We start from the raw sequence: 14,783 nt of genomic DNA on the forward strand, positions 1-14,783 counted from the left end.
CAGGTGACATCAGGATTGAAGAGAAACAACTGGAAAAGCTGACACGATATGAGGATTTGAAAATCGAACTGCAAAGACTCTGGCACAAACCAGTCAAGGAGGTCCCAGTGGTGATTGGTACACTGTGATCCCAGTGGTGATCGGTGCAGTGCCTAAAGACCATGGCCTGCACTTAAACACAATCGGCGCTGACAAAATTACCATCTGCCAGCTGCAGAAGGCCACCTTACTGGGATCTGCATGTATTATTCGCCGATACATCACACAGTCCTAGACACTTGGGATGTGTCCGACATGTGATCCAATTCAACAGCCGGCAGAGTGTCTGCTGTGGACTCATCTTGTTGTGTTTCAAATAATAATAATAATAATTATTATTATTATTATTATTTATACCCCGCCACCATCTCCCCAATGGGGACTCGGAGCGGCTTACGTGGGGCCAAACCCGAACAACATATTACAGAAAAATAAAACCAAAACATAAACAACAAGCAACACAATCAAAATTACATAAAAAACAACAACATATGAATATAGTAACAAAATAGAATTACAATAAACACAATCACAGTAACAGTGGGCGGGCCGCATGTACAGGATAAAATGTTAAAAAAACTCTGAGATAAAAATAGGAGCAAGTTATTTGCAGGGAGCTCATAAAGACACACAAGGTTGTAAAACTAAACTTCCCATTTGGGGTGTGGGGGGGGGGGTATTCCAGTGACAGAAGCATTGAGAGGAACAATAGTGTCATGTACCCAATTCGCCCACATTTGAATACTGGTGGGGTTGGAGGAGGATTGATTTTGTCATGTGGAAGTTGTAGTTGCTGGCATTTATAGTAAACCGACAATCAAAGAGCATTCTGAACTCCAACAACGATGGAATTGAACCAAACTTGGCACACAGGACTCCCATGACCAACAGAAAATACTGGAAGGGTTTGGTGAGCACTGACCTTCAGTTTTGGAGTTATAGTTCATTTACATTCAGAGAGCACTGTGGACTTAAACAATTGTGGATCTGGACCAAACTTGGCATGGATACTCAGTATGCCCAAATGTGAACAGTGGTGGAGTTTGGGGAAAATAGACCTTGACATTTGGGAGTTGTAGTTGCTGGGATTTATAGTTCACTTATAATCAAAGAGCAATTATTGGGCCTGATGCAGAGCATCTTCCCCCCAAGTATTTGTAGTTCGCCAAGGGCCGGACCATGGATTCTGCTGCTTCCTGACCCAGCACACATAACTGGGTTCCTGTTTCCTCTCTGTGAACTCTCTGGCTTGTGCACTGGACCCTGGCCCCTGATCAGGGAAATGTAGTTTCCCAAAGGACACTGCTTCACAGATCGCAACCCGGAAGCCCCCCCCCCTTTTTTTGAACTCTCTTGCTCGCCCTCTCCTATTGACTTTCTGCTCCACATCCCGGACTGTTTTCAGCCACACTTTTGGACTCAAAAACCTCTAGCCTACATGCGCCCTTGCCAGGAAGATCATACCTCAAGAACTCTGATGAATTGCTTTTATCAATTATTACTGCCTCTAATAAACTTTGCTGGGATGGGGTAGGATGGGGACCCTTATATGAAATGTATGATATATGATATGAAAAATATGAAATCTATGAGATGTACCCTTTGCCCTTTTTCTCCCTATTTTTCCCCCTGAACTTTGCCCTACCAAGAAAGGATGTGACCTGAGGCCACAGCAAAGGAAATCCAATCTCCTTTGAAAACCCCATTCATATTGACATTGCATGGATCAGGGCTGACAAATATCTTAAGGCTTTGTTTTCAGAGTCAGACAAACAGGGCCAAAGATTTGTCAGCCGAAACCCGGAAAACGGACTGATTAAATCAATCATGGTATTTGTGTACGCTCCTTTGTGACTAAGGATCCCCTTTGTCCACAAGGTTGAGATCCAAATACCACCCATAGCCCTTCCTTTATGCCTATACACATCTGCCATCAGAAATCAGGAAATCCCTTGTTTCCCCCGTCTGCCACCCTGCCGTGTAAGGACAAAAGATTATCAATCAGCTGGCGGACGCCTCCCAGGCGTTCCGCCCCTCTGTGCTGTCAAACTACGTCCCGCCTCCTGGCCGCTGATTGGACAATCTTCAGAGGCGCTCCGAGGGCTCTGATTGTCCCCCTGGAGGCGACAGCGGCCAGCGATTGGAGGGGAGGCGGGACAAGCGGCCAAGCCTCCTCCCAACTGTTCCGGAGCCGGCCAATCAGGACAGAGGAAACTGACAGAAGGCGGGCGGGAGATTCAAACCGGGTTTTCTTTGTTTTGCTTGTATAAATATGCCTGAAAATCACTGTACTGTATGCTTATGGTGGAAATATCCCTGTAACGCATCCTTTTCAGCTGAATCGCTAAATAAACGCTTCGGTCGCTGGGTACCTCTTCAGCCTCTGGTGAGATTAATTCTTAATATTTTGCGCTTTGGATTGGCTCTTGCTGGCAGCTCACCAAGGTCAAAGACCCCCTTTGCGGTCTTCTGGGGCCTTCCTCGCTGGGAAAGCCCCCCAAAAAGAGCTCGATATCATTTTGGCGACCACGAAGGGACTCTGCTTGAGGTTCCAGACTAAATTATAGCCTAAATTTTCAAGCAGGCGCCTTGGTCTGATTCTTTGGGCCAGCAGCAAAGGAGGAACGGCTTGGGAAAAGAGGCGCCTCTCTTAATTTGGACTCTCCTTCTTGACAAAACTACAAATTCTCCCACAGCACTTCCTCCCAAGCTCTGACCTGGGGTTTCAGCACAAAGGAGCGCCAGGGAAGCCTTGATCCAAGGACTTCCAGGAAGAGGAGCGACCGACGCGGAAAGGGGGGAAGAAAACGTCCGGACGGGTAAGAGAATCAACCGCGGGGCTGCCCTGGTCATCAGGTGGGAGGGGATTCTAGGCTTTCCGAACCAGCTTCGGAGTTGGCCCACTGGGGAGGGATTCTCTAGGTCTCGGTAACAAATTCCTGGTGGGGGGTAGCGAACATCTACGCGTTTGAGGCCCGGAATAGCAATTCAGCTCGCTTTTGCGGACTTGGCCAGAGCTACGTGGGAAAGGGAGCCCTCCCCTTTCGGACTGCCTAGCTGCCAAGTGCTGATCGCCCCGAGCTCTCCTATCCAGGGACCATTCAGGTTCTGGCCTGCCTTACGGTTGGGGGGGCTTCCCTGATTAACCACTGGTCTGTGGGGCTGGTAGATTGAGAGATGGGCGCATGTTATTCCAGGATCAAACGTCCTGCTCCATCAGAAACACCTTTGGGAAGAATACTGGCGGAATGGGACAGGGTTGCGTCGCCGACACAGGCCAGTAGGGTAAAAATCGCATGGAGAGGTGGCCCTCCAGGCCCTCAGCAGGTGGAGTTTCGTGGCCCCTCATGGCAGTCGGATCGCTGTGAGGGGGCCAAGAGGACCGAACTCGCCTCTGCCTCATGCTTTTTGCCATGTGCCGGAGGGAGGTGGAAGGGGGGTAGTTGTGGCCAACTCCTACCATGCAAGGGGAAGGTAACAAAGCCCCAACCCCCAGGAAACCCCCTCCAGACCCCTTCACCCTCTCCCTTTGGAAGAAATTGCTTGTTCCCCTACCATCCCATTCCCATTTCCCTTTACCCAATCTCCCTGACTCCTTCCTTCCCTTCCCAACCCCTCCATTTCCCTATTCCCTATTTATGATATGTCTGCATTTATATGCCCCTCTGTTTGTTTGTTTTTTTCTGCTCCTTGAGGAAATGATCAGGGAAATTCTTTGCTCTCCTCCTCTCCTGCTTTCTCCTGAGCCACCTTTTTCCTTCCTTCAGATGGAAAAGGGAGGCATTGCTCATTCCCTTCTTCACCAAGCTACTACATCCCTTTCTTTCTAAAGCTGAATCTTCAGTGCCTGTTTATTTATAATAAACAGTGTTTCCCCTCACCAGGAGAGACCCTGCCACTGATGTGACTCAGCTGCCTTGCAAAAAGTCTCTCTCTCTCGCCTGGTTTCCCTGACCCAAGAGCTCTCTTCCTCTCCCCTTCTCTTCTGTGCAACTACAAAACCCATTTTTCAGGGGCAGTCACCAATGTCCCTGCCTTTCCTTTGTTTTCTCTTCACTCTCCAACTCCCCCTTTTTGCTTTCAAACCCCTCCTCCCTCTCTCCTCTTGCAAACAAAGGGAGGTGTAGGGGGGAGGGGACCTTTTTCCTGCTCCTGTTTCCTTTTGCCAAATAAAGTTTGCTGGGTTTCTCTCTCTCTCTCTCTCTCTCTTCTCCCTCCCCTCCCATCTTCTAAGAAGCCAGCATTCTGTGAATTTTTTTCCCCTCTATCCCCCAGAGAAATCCTGCTGCTCCCTCTTACCTCCTTCTCCTAAAACCTAAGGAAGGGATGTTCCAGAAGCATTCCCTCCTGACATTTCACCCACATCTATGGTTAAGTCTCTCTCTCACACACGCAGTCCCTCGGATGCTTTTTTCCTTCCTGGCCCTTCCTCCCTCCCCTTTCCCTGAGCGCATGTATGTGTATGTCTAAATTATCCCATTAACTGCCTTAAATATGAGGGGGGGCGTCGAGGTCCGGGGGTCCCCTCTGCACAGTGAAGAGGCCCAGATCGAACTGTGGGACCCATAATCCACTCCTGCCGCTGAGGACAACTACCTGGGTGAGGTGAACAATGGGAGGTCTGTGGACTTTCCTGTGTGGAACCCAGATGGCACAGGAGGATCCCACAGAGAGCAGGACCAGACCCCATGCCGCCCAGAAGAGACAGCCCCTCCTAGAGGCTGATCTGAGCCCCCACGGGGGAATGCCATCGCAGGAGGAGCAACCAGGATCCCACAGCAACTGCCATGAAGGAAGGAGGCCCTGCCCGTTCCAGAAGCTGTGCAGAGGAGGGGCCCAAAGGAGACCACTGACGTCCCCACTAGGTATGAAAGTTTTTCCCTTTGTTTCCCCACTAACTACCCTTGGGCTGGGAAAGGGGGGTGGGAGGGGGCTGTAAACCTTCTTTCTGACTGTCCTAGACACTACCCCTGAGTCTCTGTGATGATGGAGAGCCGGACCTGTCTGCGGTCACCAGGAGGCGCCACGCCAGAAGGAGTAGCAAGGCTGTGCCCCATCTTCTCCCTCCCCCAAGCGCCAAGGGAGGAGCCAGCGCCCCCAGGAGGCCTGAGGACCACTGCCAGATGGGAGAATTCCACCATGTGCCATCCTTCTCCATTGGGAACTCACTCGGGACCCCTGAGTGCTCCATGCTGACTGCCATCACAGACTCCATCATCCCCTGCCTCCACCGTCTTCACCTTCTTACTTCAGTCTTTTTTTTCCTCCAACCCAAAGGACATTCTGCCACTGGTCTCTCCCACCCTGCTGGGTCCTGCTGTTGTTGCTTGAGTTGGGCCCCAAAAAAATCAACAGAATACAATCTAATCAGTCTAGAAAGAGGCCCTGGGTGCTTGGGGGGATTGTCGAGGCTTGAGAAAATGAGTGTGACTATTTTCCAGCCTCGAAGGGAGGATTTGATGCAGAGCATCTTCCCCCCAAGTATTTGTAGTTCGCCAAGGGCCGGACCATGGATTCTGCTGCTTCCTGACCCAGCACACATAACTGGGTTCCTGTTTCCTCTCTGTGAACTCTCTGGCTTGTGCACTGGACCCTGGCCCCTGATCAGGGAAATGTAGTTTCCCAAAGGACACTGCTTCACAGATCGCAACCCGGAAGCCCCCCCCCCTTTTTTTGAACTCTCTTGCTCGCCCTCTCCTATTGACTTTCTGCTCCACATCCCGGACTGTTTTCAGCCACACTTTTGGACTCAAAAACCTCTAGCCTACATGCGCCCTTGCCAGGAAGATCATACCTCAAGAACTCTGATGAATTGCTTTTATCAATTATTACTGCCTCTAATAAACTTTGCTGGGATGGGGTAGGATGGGGACCCTTATATGAAATGTATGATATATGATATGAAAAATATGAAATCTATGAGATGTACCCTTTGCCCTTTTTCTCCCTATTTTTCCCCCTGAACTTTGCCCTACCAAGAAAGGATGTGACCTGAGGCCACAGCAAAGGAAATCCAATCTCCTTTGAAAACCCCATTCATATTGACATTGCATGGATCAGGGCTGACAAATATCTTAAGGCTTTGTTTTCAGAGTCAGACAAACAGGGCCAAAGATTTGTCAGCCGAAACCTGGAAAACGGACTGATTAAATCAATCATGGTATTTGTGTACGCTCCTTTGTGACTAAGGATCCCCTTTGTCCACAAGGTTGAGATCCAAATACCACCCATAGCCCTTCCTTTATGCCTATACACATCTGCCATCAGAAATCAGGAAATCCCTTGTTTCCCCCGTCTGCCACCCTGCCGTGTAAGGACAAAAGATTATCAATCAGCTGGCGGACGCCTCCCAGGCGTTCCGCCCCTCTGTGCTGTCAAACTACGTCCCGCCTCCTGGCCGCTGATTGGACAATCTTCAGAGGCGCTCCGAGGGCTCTGATTGGCCCCCTGGAGGCGACAGCGGCCAGCGATTGGAGGGGAGGCGGGACAAGCGGCCAAGCCTCCTCCCAACTGTTCCGGAGCCGGCCAATCAGGACAGAGGAAACTGACAGAAGGCGGGCGGGAGATTCAAACCGGGTTTTCTTTGTTTTGCTTGTATAAATATGCCTGAAAATCACTGTACTGTATGCTTATGGTGGAAATATCCCTGTAACGCATCCTTTTCAGCTGAATCGCTAAATAAACGCTTCGGTCGCTGGGTACCTCTTCAGCCTCTGGTGAGATTAATTCTTAATATTTTGCGCTTTGGATTGGCTCTTGCTGGCAGCTCACCAAGGTCAAAGACCCCCTTTGCGGTCTTCTGGGGCCTTCCTCGCTGGGAAAGCCCCCCAAAAAGAGCTCGATATCAGGCCAAACATCCCACACAAAATTCCCATGACCAACAGAAAATGCTGTGTTTTCTGATGGTCTTTGGCGACCTCTATGACACTCCCGTGTGACCCCCCTCAAGGATCCTGACCCCCAGGTTGAGAAACTCTGGCCTAGTGTGTATCTGTCTTTCCCGGATTCGATTTCTGTATGAAAACAAACTTTGCATTCAGAAAAGCCAACTGCCATGCTCAATCCATTATGCAAAGTGGTCTATATTTAGTAGCATAATTTATGGTCTCTTTAGATAGGCAGTGATATAGGATGTACACACAGGTCCCTTCTAGACTACCAAATAAAATCCAGATTGTCTGATTTGAACTGGATTATATAGCAGTGGAGCCCCCAGTGGTGCAGCGGGTTGAACCTCTGAGTTGCTTAACTTGCTGACCGAAAGGTCAGTGGTTTGAATCCAGGTGGTGGGGTGAGCTCCCGCTGTAAGCCCCAGCTTCTGCCAACCTAGCAGTTCAAAAACATGCAAATGTGAGTATATCAGTAGGTAGCGTTCCAGAGGGAAGGTAACGCTTCATGCAGTCGTGACCTTGAGGTGTCTCTGGACAACCCCGGCTCTTCAACTTAGAAATGGAGGTGAACACCACCCTCCAGAGTAAGACATGACTTAATGTCAAGGGGAAAACTTTACCTTTACTAAACTCATATAATCCAGTTCAAAGCATATAATATGGATTATCTGCTTCAAACATCTGGATAATATGGCAGTGTAAAAGGAACCTCAAACTGTGCTGTCTCTCCCTATACTTATGGCCCTTCCTGCATTGAAAGTGGCCACCTTCCCACTTAACGGAAAACCAGGAAGCGGAGAAAAAAAGAACAAAAGAGGGAAACAGAAGAAGGAAAGGTAGAGCCACAAAGTACAAAGTCTGGCAATGTTGTGTATGTATGCTGGTATGCAATAGGCCTGAAAAACAGCATGTTCCAGACAAAACTGAGTTTGACAGAATTATTTGTTACTGGTTTGCCACACTTCTCTTTGCCTTTGGTCCAGTAGACTTAAAACAACGGAGATTAGATTAACATTCCCAATTCATTGTGTTATCTTATAACAATATAGAATAACTCATGGACACATTGGTTGAGATTTCCGTGTATTTTTAAAAGGCATATTGCCTTGGAATACAGTGAAACTCTTTCTCTTGAAGTTTTAAAGCAGAGAACGGAGGGTCATCTGTTAGGAGGGCTTGAATTGAGTCTTCCTGCATGGCAGAATAGTGGTAATACAATTTTATGGTTTTGTGATATTTTCTCAATGAACTCTTTCCTGAAAGCTTCCTTGGCAGCCCTACAATGCCCCAATGGCCAGTCCCTTTGCTGCCCCACTGGACACATTGAATATTGCAACCTTGATAGCTAGGACTCTGCTGCCATCCAGTGGCCACATCAGAAACTTGCACCCTTTTATTATAGCCCAGCCATGACTGCTGCTCTCTACAAGCCATTTAGGAGAGCTTCTGCCATCCATAAAAGGTAAAGGTTGTCCCTTGACATGAAGTCCAGTCATGTCTGACTCTGGGGTGTGGTGCTCATCTCCATTTTTAAGCCGAAGAGCCGGCGTTGTCCGTAGACACCTCCAAGGTCATGTGGCCAGCATGACTGCATGGAGCGCCCTTACTTTTCCGCCAGAGCAGTACCTATTGATCTACTCACATATGCATGTTTTCCAACTGCTAGATTGGCAGAAGCTAGAGCTGACAGTGGAAGCTCATGCCGCTCCCTGGAATCGAACCTGCGACCTTTCGGTCAACAAGCTCAGCAGCTCAGTGCTTTAACCCACTGCGCCACTGGGGGCTCCCATCTGCCATCCGTAGGTGCTGTGTATGCCTCTTTGCTGCCATCAAGTGGCCACATGGGGAAATTGCACCACTCATATATTATTATTATTATTATTATTATTATTATTATTATTAAACTTTATTTGTACCCCGCTAGCATCTCCCGAAGGACTCGATGCGGCTTACAAAGGCCAAGGCCTCAATACACAACATAACAATACACTTAAAGCAAATTAAAAACAATTAAAGCAGTATTAAAACAACAAAAACCACAAGCAATAAACAAAACAAGATAAAACTGGGCCGGGCCAGAGTAAAGGGTACAGGATTAAAAAGTGCTGATGTGTCAGGTTATATGTAAGGATTATAGGGCAAATGCAGTGCGCAGTGTGCGGCAGTCTTAATTCTAATAAAGTGCGTCTGGGACTTGGTATTGGAGATTTCCTAATCGGGAAAGGCACATCGGAACAGCCAGGTCTTCAAGTTCTTTCTGAAGACTGCCAATGTAGGGGCCTGTCTAAGATCTTTGGGGAGAGTGTTCCAGAGTCGGGGGGCCACCACGGAAAAGGCCCTGTCCCGGGTCCCCACCAAATGCGCTTGCGACGCAGGCGGGATCACGAGCAGGGCCTCTCCAGATGAACGTAGTGAGCGTGTGGGTTCGTAGACGGAGATGTGGTCACGCAGGTAGGCTGGTCCCAAACCAGTTTATTACAGTTTTCCTTCAGGAAAACAGTTTTGGGGAAGGAGGAAAGGAATGAAGGCTCAATTGAAGGCTCAAAGGAAGGCTCAAAGGAAGGAAAGAAAGTAATGGAGCAAGCAAGCAAGGAAGGAAATTGTTCCATTATCTAAACCAGTAGTTCTTAACCTGTGGGCCGCGAAGATGAAAATCTGATCCTAGAGCCACCTTCCTCATTATTGATCTATTTTATTTTATTACCACTCCTTTTGCACCACTTGCCACTCCTTCCCTTCCTTGTCACTGACCAGCCCTGTCCCCTTGGATAGACCACATCAGCGCTAGATTATTAAATGTGGTTTTCTGTGGGTGAGCAGATGGTGACTACTGAATGGCGTAAGTTCCGTATCAGAAACTAGAGCCGATGTGGTCTATCCAATGCAATTTTCTGAATCATTCGAAAATACATCACACAGTCCTAGACGCTTGAGACGTGTTTGACTTGTGATTTTGTGATACGAAATCCAGCATATAGATCTCGTTTCCTGTGACATACTGTGCTTTTGTGTCAGTTAAATAATAATAAATAATAGCAGCAATAAGAGCCATGTTTTTTTTCTGTCACTAAAACTCCTAGGAGCTATTCTTTCTCTAAGCAATTGAAAGGACTAAACTTTCCTTCTTGGTATCACTGGAGGCTAGATCAGGTGTCCTCAAATGTGTTAAGTAAGGGGTCAGTTCACAGTCCCTCAGACGGTTGAGGAGCCGGACTATATTTTGAAAAAAAAAATTGAACAAAAACTTATGCACGCTGCACATATCTTATTTGTAGTGCAAATAATCATGAAATAACAATACAATATTTCAAATGAAGAACAGTTATAACCGGCATAAACTTACCAGTATTTCAGTGAGAAGTGTGGGCCTGCTTTTGACCGATGATGCTTTTGGCTGTTGTTGTTGTGTGCCTCCAAGTCGTTTCAGACTCAGAGCTACCCGAAGTCTATAAAGTTTAGGGTGAGTATAAGGCAAATGATGTTGGAAAGCTGCATCTGGCCCACGGGCTTTACTTTGGGGAACCCTGGGCTAGAACATCTTACCTTCTGCTTCTGCATCTCCAGAACAGAAATTAATGTCAAGAACAGAAATCTTATTTCACTGGATTCAGATTGGTTAGATTCAGAGAATATGACTGGCTGCTTTGTGTATAATCAGGTGACAGCCTACAGCAAAGACCATATGAGCCGCATGCTTTATACATCAAGTGAACCAAAGTAAATCTTTGCTTTTTCCCTTTCATAACTCCTTCTGGATTGATAGACTGAAAGTTATGGTAAGAGACTGAACTACTTTTAGTTGTTGGGCATTGGATACACCCTGAGACCTTAGCTTTTTTTTGGAAGCACATGCTTTGTAATCAGCATTTTTGAGACTACCCTGCTCCATTTAAGTCACATCATCTTCTACATTTCTTTTGTTAATGCTTAATATTCACTATTTTGCAGATTGTTTTGAAAGAGGAACAGTATAGATTCTTGGCACAAAAGGTGGTGAATCTAAAACAAAATACTGGAGCATATTTTTGGAGCATCCTCACACATCTTCTAAAACACACATGAATTTAATTCGTAAATGAAAATATTATTTTTTAAAAAAATCTACCTGCCGTCAGTTGCTTTGCGATATTGGAGTGGTGGTTCAGGAAGAAAATAAAGACGTATAAGAGGGTATAGGGAAGGATGAAGGAATTAGCTTTGCTCAATCAGTATTAGCATTACTAGCAGTGGTTCGCAACCTGTGGGTCTCCAGATGTTTTGGCCTTCAACTCCCAGGAAGCCTAACAGCTGGTTAACTGGCTGGGATTTCTGGGAGTTGTAGGCCAAAACACCTGGGGACCCACAGGTTGAGAACCACTGATCGATGGAAACAGATTCAGCAAAGTGAAGTGGTTCGAGTACTGGACTAGGATTCTGGAAGCCAGGGTATGAATCTTTAATAGCCATGGAAATACACTGCTAACCTTGGGTAAGTCACATTCTCTCATCCTCACAGATGGGAACACCCTCTGAACAAATCTTGCTATGAAAACTGCATGATAGGTTTGCCTATCATGCAGTCACCATACATGAAAACATAAAAAACCCAAGATTCTGGCAACCGGACTGATTGACAACTGGCAAATAGGAGGAGAAAATGTGGAGGCAGTGACAGACTTTGTATTTCTAGGTTAAAAGATTACTGCAAATGCAGACTGCAGCCAGGAAATCAGAAGACGCTTACTTCTTGGGAGAAGAGCAATGACCAATCTCGATAAAATAGTGAAGAGTAGAGACATCACACCGGCAACGAAGATCCACATAGTTAAAGCAATAGTATTCCCCATAGTAGCCTACTATGGGGAAGTAGGCTACTATGGGGAGAGCTGGACCATAAGGAAGGCTGAGAGAAGGAAGATAGATGCTTTTGAACTGTGGTTTTGGAGGAAAGTTCTGAGAGTGCCTTGGACCACGAGAAGATCCAACCAGAAAATAAAGCCCGACTGCTCAATGGAGGGAAGGATCTTAGAGACAAAGATGAAGTACTTTGGCCACATCATGAGAAGACAAGAAAGCTTAGAGAAGACAATGATGCTGGGGAAAATGGAAGGAAAAAGGAAGAGGGGCCGACCAAGGGCAAGATGGATGGATAGTATCCTTGGAGTGACTGGCTTGACTCTGAAGGAGCTGGGGGTGGTGACGGCTGACAGGGAACTCTGACAGGGAACAAAAGCATCTATCTTTCTTTGCTCAGACTTCCCTATGGTCCAGCTCTCACATCCGTAGGTTACTACGGGGAATACTGGTCCATGAGCCCACGAAGAGTCGGAAGCAACTAAACAACACCACCACACTTCACACTTAAAGCACAAAATGAAAATGACAAGGTGTTGCTTAGGTCCATGGCTGGTAGACCAAAATTCAAACCTTAGGTCTCTTCAAGTTGAGAATCAGGATGAGTTAACATAATTCAACTCAGGGGCACAAGCAGGAATATTCTTCTTTTCTGCCTGTTATTTCTAGTCACGTGGCTGTCACATGCATGTTTAGTGAAATCAGATTCCACTCCAGAAACTTTTGGGAATGTCTACCAAATTTTCAATCTTAATTATATTGAGTCAAGATAAACGTTAAACAATAATTAATAGTCAAAAGACAGTGGCTGAATGGTTAAGAAGCTATTCGTTTGGATGGGCAGTATGTCCAATTTTGAGGGAAGAACTATAACTCCATGTTGGCAGCTACATTTTGCATATAAAAATATACAGCAATGATATTGGGAAACACTTCTGCAGAGCACAGACCAGGGAAAGAATTATGCATCTCCTGCCCTGATGTTACCTACTTTAAACAGGGGTGGTAGATTAACTAAGAATGGTTAGTTCTGGAAATCAACAGGAATATCAGTTACTCTCCATAGCAGCACTTAGCAATTTTTTTTCCTCTCAAACCCACTTCGACCACACCTGCCTATGCAGGCATGCAATAACCTGTTCCTTCAGCAATAAACTGACAAAATACCTACTGCAAATCACATAACATTTGGCTAATATAAAAGGGTAAAGGTTTCCCCTTGACATTAAGTCTAGTAGAGTCCAACTCTGGCAGGTGGTGCTCATCTCCATTTCTAAGCCAAAGAGCCGGTGTCCACAGACGCCGCCTAGGTCATGTAGCCGGCATGACTGCATGGAGCAGTCCCCAAAAATATTTTGCCCTGTGAGAGAGCATTCTCACCCATTTCCACATATTTTATAAATTACTGTAACAGGTCCATGTAATAAAGCAACTTCTGCAACTGGTTCAGTATGTAGCAAAGCACTGTTATTAACTAACTGAGCCAACATGGTGTCCTGAGATGATTTTAAATTGTTGTTGTTCATTCGTTCAGTCGTCTCCGACTCTTCGTGACCTCATGGACCAGCCTATGCCAGAGCTCCCTGTCGGCCGTTACCACCCCCAGCTCCCTCAAGGTCAGTCCAGTCACTTCAAGGATGCCATCCATCCATCTTGCCCTTGGTCGGCCCCTCTTCCTTTTGCCTTCCACTTTCCCCAGCATAATTGTCTTCTCTAGGCTTTCCTGTCTCCTCATGATGTGGCCAAAGTACTTCAACTTTGTCTCTAGTATCTTTCCCTCCAGTGAGCAGTCGGGCTTTATTTCCTGGAGGATGGACTGGTTGGATCTTCTCGCAGTCCAAGGCACTCTCAGAACTTTCCTCCAACACCACAGCTCAAAAGCATCGATCTTCCTTCGCTCAGCCTTCCCTAAGGTCCAGCTCTCACATCCGTAGGTGACTACAGGGAATACCATGGCTTTGACTAGGCGGATCTTTGTTGCCAGTTTGATGTCTCTACTCTTCACTATTTTATCGAGACTGGACATTGCTCTCCTCCCAAGAAGTAAGCGTCTTCTGATTTCCTGGCTACAGTCTGCATCTGCAGTAATCTTTGCACCTAGAAATTTTAAATAGCTGATTTTAAATAGCTGGTTTTAAAGTAGATATAAGTGACTTCAGTCTCTTATGAAAATGCGGTATTTTCCAGTGTATCACATTCTTCAGATTGTTTTTCTGATTGTATGGTTGTATTATTGGTTTACCATTTCTCTCTACAGTGATAATTCTAGCATTCCAAATTCTAAAGTACTAGAAAAATAAAAATAAACAAGTATTTTTTCATACAAACTGATTGTCTTAACATCTGTGTTGTGCTTAGCTTTCACGTACTACAAACATATTCTAATCTTTCAGTATTCCAGATTTTCTTAAAAGACACAACAAAAATATGAAAAAGCAGTACCCGAATTATAAAACTAAAGCATATTTAATTATTAAAATAGCCTCAACATTTCCAACTTGTCCCCTCCTTTGAAATGATAACACCATACAATTAAAATAGTTTGCCCTATAAGGCTATAGTTGAAATTATGATGTACATAAATTTCACAGTACATTTCATCCCTCTCCAAAACTTCTATCTCAGTTACATGTCACCTTGTCATGCCCAGCATTATTTTTTAAATTTAATTATTACATTTGGACCAGCCATAGGTTTTTAAACGCGTTGTGTTACTGTTAATACTTGTTGCTTATTTTTGCTTATGAGTTTATTTATTGTTTTGTATTATTGTTATTGTTTATTGTTGTTTTGTGGGCACAGCCTCATGTAAGCCGCATCAAGTCCCTTGGGGAGATGGTAGCGGAGTACAAATAAAGTTTTATTATTATTATTACTTCCCTATACAAAAGACTCTGAACAGAAACTGACCTTTTTTGTTTTGGCTTCTAATGTGTTTTCTAGAACAATATATTGTAAGGAATTCTTCCCCCAAGTTGTGAAGACTAATTTTAACATAACCCAATAATGCATTGTATTGAT

This window comes from Anolis sagrei, chromosome 4 (genome assembly GCF_037176765.1).
Source record: "Anolis sagrei isolate rAnoSag1 chromosome 4, rAnoSag1.mat, whole genome shotgun sequence".
Classification (NCBI taxonomy): domain Eukaryota; kingdom Metazoa; phylum Chordata; class Lepidosauria; order Squamata; family Dactyloidae; genus Anolis; species Anolis sagrei.